This window comes from Schistocerca serialis, chromosome 4, assembly GCF_023864345.2.
Source record: "Schistocerca serialis cubense isolate TAMUIC-IGC-003099 chromosome 4, iqSchSeri2.2, whole genome shotgun sequence".
NCBI lineage: Eukaryota > Metazoa > Arthropoda > Insecta > Orthoptera > Acrididae > Schistocerca > Schistocerca serialis.
Window position 1 is genome coordinate 414,535,611 of NC_064641.1, and position 5,000 is coordinate 414,540,610.

The 5,000-nt window shown below is 62.9% G+C and overlaps 1 pseudogene; it reads left to right on the forward strand.

The window, feature by feature from the left end:
• LOC126475626 (large subunit ribosomal RNA) overlaps positions 1-5,000 on the forward strand; it is a 7,955-nt pseudogene that overhangs the window by 539 nt on the left and 2,416 nt on the right.

Genomic DNA, 5,000 nt, shown 5'->3' on the forward strand with positions numbered 1-5,000 from the left:
CGGGGTCGTGTCCGGTTGCCTTTCCACTCGCCGCGGGGCGGGGCCGTTCCGGTGTGCGGTGGGCCGCACTTCTCCCCTAGTAGGACGTCGCGACCCGCTGGGTGCCGGCCTACGGCCCGGGTGCGCAGCCTGTCCTTCCGCGGGCCTCGGTTCGCGTCTGTTGGGCAGAGCCCTGGTGTCCTGGCTGGCTGCCCGGCGGTATATCTGGAGGAGTCGATTCGCCCCTTTGGGCGCTCGGGCTCCCGGCAAGCGCGCGCGGTTCTTCCCGGATGACGGACCTACCTGGCCCGGCCCCGGACCCGCGCCGCTGTTGGCTCGGGATGCTCTCGGGCGGAATAATCGCTCCCGTCAGCGGCGCTTCAGCTTTGGACAATTTCACGACCCGTCTTGAAACACGGACCAAGGAGTCTAACATGTGCGCGAGTCATTGGGCTGTACGAAACCTAAAGGCGTAATGAAAGTGAAGGTCTCGCCTTGCGCGGGCCGAGGGAGGATGGGGCTTCCCCGCCCTTCACGGGGCGGCGGCCTCCGCACTCCCGGGGCGTCTCGTCCTCATTGCGAGGTGAGGCGCACCTAGAGCGTACACGTTGGGACCCGAAAGATGGTGAACTATGCCTGGCCAGGACGAAGTCAGGGGAAACCCTGATGGAGGTCCGTAGCGATTCTGACGTGCAAATCGATCGTCGGAGCTGGGTATAGGGGCGAAAGACTAATCGAACCATCTAGTAGCTGGTTCCCTCCGAAGTTTCCCTCAGGATAGCTGGTGCTCGTACGAGTCTCATCCGGTAAAGCGAATGATTAGAGGCCTTGGGGCCGAAACGACCTCAACCTATTCTCAAACTTTAAATGGGTGAGATCTCCGGCTTGCTTGATATGCTGAAGCCGCGAGCAAACGACTCGGATCGGAGTGCCAAGTGGGCCACTTTTGGTAAGCAGAACTGGCGCTGTGGGATGAACCAAACGCCGAGTTAAGGCGCCCGAATCGACGCTCATGGGAAACCATGAAAGGCGTAGGTTGCTTAAGACAGCAGGACGGTGGCCATGGAAGTCGGAATCCGCTAAGGAGTGTGTAACAACTCACCTGCCGAAGCAACTAGCCCTGAAAATGGATGGCGCTGAAGCGTCGTGCCTATACTCGGCCGTCAGTCTGGCAGTCATGGCCGGTCCTTGCGGCCGGCCGCGAAGCCCTGACGAGTAGGAGGGTCGCGGCGGTGGGCGCAGAAGGGTCTGGGCGTGAGCCTGCCTGGAGCCGCCGTCGGTGCAGATCTTGGTGGTAGTAGCAAATACTCCAGCGAGGCCCTGGAGGGCTGACGCGGAGAAGGGTTTCGTGTGAACAGCCGTTGCACACGAGTCAGTCGATCCTAAGCCCTAGGAGAAATCCGATGTTGATGGGGGCCGTCATAGCATGATGCACTTTGTGCTGGCCCCCGTTGGGCGAAAGGGAATCCGGTTCCTATTCCGGAACCCGGCAGCGGAACCGATACATGTCGGGCCCCTCTTTTAGAGATGCTCGTCGGGGTAACCCAAAAGGACCCGGAGACGCCGTCGGGAGATCGGGGAAGAGTTTTCTTTTCTGCATGAGCGTTCGAGTTCCCTGGAATCCTCTAGCAGGGAGATAGGGTTTGGAACGCGAAGAGCACCGCAGTTGCGGCGGTGTCCCGATCTTCCCCTCGGACCTTGAAAATCCGGGAGAGGGCCACGTGGAGGTGTCGCGCCGGTTCGTACCCATATCCGCAGCAGGTCTCCAAGGTGAAGAGCCTCTAGTCGATAGAATAATGTAGGTAAGGGAAGTCGGCAAATTGGATCCGTAACTTCGGGATAAGGATTGGCTCTGAGGATCGGGGCGTGTCGGGCTTGGTCGGGAAGTGGGTCAGCGCTAACGTGCCGGGCCTGGGCGAGGTGAGTGCCGTAGGGGTGCCGGTAAGTGCGGGCGTTTAGCGCGGGCGTGGTCTGCTCTCGCCGTTGGTCGGCCTCGTGCTGGCCGGCGGTGCAGGATGCGCGCGCCTGCGCGGCGTTCGCGCCCCGGTGCTTCAACCTGCGTGCAGGATCCGAGCTCGGTCCCGTGCCTTGGCCTCCCACGGATCTTCCTTGCTGCGAGGCCGCGTCCGCCTTAGCGTGCTCCTCCGGGGGCGCGCGGGTGCGCGGATTCTCTTCGGCCGCCATTCAACGATCAACTCAGAACTGGCACGGACTGGGGGAATCCGACTGTCTAATTAAAACAAAGCATTGCGATGGCCCTAGCGGGTGTTGACGCAATGTGATTTCTGCCCAGTGCTCTGAATGTCAACGTGAAGAAATTCAAGCAAGCGCGGGTAAACGGCGGGAGTAACTATGACTCTCTTAAGGTGGCCAAGTGGCGGCGGTGTGGCTGCATCCGGACTTGGCTTTTCGAAGTGCGGTCTTGATGTAGTCGTGCTGCTGCTGCGAGGTGCCTTCCTTGGGTTATGGTTACAGGGAGAGTGATGCGCAATACATGGGCCTAGCCCTCTTAGCCTCTCCTCTCCTGCGGTCTTCTCCCCTTCTCGTGGGCCCGCTGATTTTCGCAGAGTGGAAGACCGCACCAGGGGCTTGGGGGGGTTACCAGCCCCCCCTCGCACTATCCCTTTTTCCAGTTGGGGGCAGTATTCAGAGAAAAAGTGGTGGCCCTTCCGCTGAAGGTGCCACCCCAACTCCCCCAGCACCTAGCCGGCCAACCGGCCGTGCCGAAAATCTTGTAACTTTTGCAGCTGTATACGCCTGTAGTGAGTGCCACCGCAGCTTCACCACCAAGAACGGTCTCGGGGTCCATCGCCGCCGCCAACACCTTGCGGCCGCCAACGCGGAGATCGTCACGGAGAGGCATCGCGCGAGGTGGACGGAGGAAGAAGTCCTGTCGCTCGCCAAGGCAGAGGCCGAACTGTTCCTCGAGAGGGACGCCCGGTTCTTCTTTGTAAATCAAGAGCTCATCAGGATGTTCCCCGACCGAACGCTTGAGGCAATCAAGTGCCGACGGCGGCAAGCTGCCCACAAGCAGCTTGTCCGCCAATTCATGGAGGCGCTTGAGATCGGTCGGGGGGAAGAGCCGGCGTCCCGCCGGGGAGCAGCGAGCCCGCTGCCTGACGCGGGCGAGGCCGCTGCGCCGCCCGTCGACGCAGCCGAGGACTTCGCGGCCGACACCACCGGGCCGCCGCCGGAGGGGCCGACTGACGCCGCCATCTGGGAGCATCTGGCGGGGCTACCCGCTTCCGCCCAGCGTTTCTCTGCCCTGGATCGTGTCATAGGTCTGGGGCGGGGCACGCCGCCCGATGTCATCCTGGGCATGCTCCCGGATGCCCTTGCGTCGGTCGGGTCCAGAGGGGAGAGATCGATCACCAGGACACAGCGGCCGCGCCAACCATCGAAGCGGCCGCCTGCCGCGCCGCCGACGCAGAAGCGCAAGCGGCGCCGCTGGGAGTACGCGAGAACGCAGGATGCCTTCCGACGGTCGCGTGCACGTTGCGTGCGCGGCCTCTTGGATGGCACCCTGCTCCAGCCGCCACCTGCCATCCCTGGTCTGCTGGACTTCTGGGCGGACCTCTTCACCAAGAAGCCCATCTCCACCGCGGGCTTCATTCGTGACCGCCTCCTCCCGCACTCGGAGCCTGTCGCTCCCGAGTGCCTATGGGGGCCGGTCACACATGAGGAGGTCGCCGCCGCGTTGCCGCCCAGGGGATCAGCAGCTGGGCCGGACGGCCTTACCCCAGCGGAGTTGCGGCGCCTGCCGCACGAAGTCCTGGTGAAAGTGATGAATCTCTTCCTTCTGGCCCGCGCCCTTCCGGAACGCCTGCTTCGCGCGCGAACGTCCCTTCTCCCGAAGACGGCTGCACCAACATCCCCCGCTGACTTTCGCCCCATTACGGTCTGCTCGGTGTTGGCGCGGACCTTTCACAAGGTTCTCGCGTCACGCCTGATGCGCGCATGTGCTGTGGACGAACGTCAGCGGGCATTCATCCCTCGGGATGGGATGTTGGAAAATACCTTCATCTTGGACACTGCTCTCACCGACGCAGTTCGCTCCTGCCGCTCTGTCTTTGTGGCATCGATCGACGTATCTAAGGCATTCGATTCGGTAGATCATGCTGCCCTTCGCCCCGTGCTGAAGGCGCATGGCCTGCCGGATTGTTTTGTCGGGTATGTCGAGCGGTGCTACGAGGGCAGCACGACAGTGATAGCGGACGGCGCCGGCGTGGGCGTGTCTGTGCAGCCAGCACGGGGCGTTCGCCAGGGCGATCCCCTCTCCCCCCTCCTGTTCAACTTTGCGGTGGACTACGTTTTAGGCCAACTGCCCTCCCACATCGGAGCTCGGATCCTCGGTCGCAGAGTCAACGCTGCGGCCTTTGCAGATGACGTCTTGCTGTTTGCAGCGACCCCGAGGGGCTTGCAGTCCCTCATCGACGCAGCTACCGCAGCCCTCGCCCACCTGGGGCTGCAGATCAACGCCCGGAAGTGTTTCACCCTCGCCTTAGTCGCGTCAGGGCGCGAGAAGAAGGTGAAGGTGGACAGCAATGTCACCTTCACAGCAGGCAATACCACCATGCCTGCCCTGCGTGTGGGTGAAACCTTCCGGTACCTGGGGCTGCAATTTTCCACGGCGGGTCGCTGTGTCTTCAATCCACGTCGCCACCTGGTGGAGCAGCTTGACGTCATCTCCCGAGCTCCGCTGAAGCCGCAACAGCGCCTCCACGCTCTCACCAACGTACTTCTCCCTGGCCTGTACCACGGGCTGGCCCTCAGCCGCACCCGGGTGGGTGCATTGAAGTCGGCCGACGTCACCATCCGGGCCGCCGTCAGGAGATGGTTCCGCCTTCCGGCGGACACCCCCCTGGGATACTTCCACGCTCCTGTTGCCCAGGGGGGCCTCGGCATTCCATCTTGCCGATGGATGGGTCCGACCCTCCGTCGGTCCCGTCTCCTGGCGCTGAAGAAGATAGGGCCAGCCTGCGACGGTGCAGGCATGGATGAGGTGCAGCGTGAGATCGAGG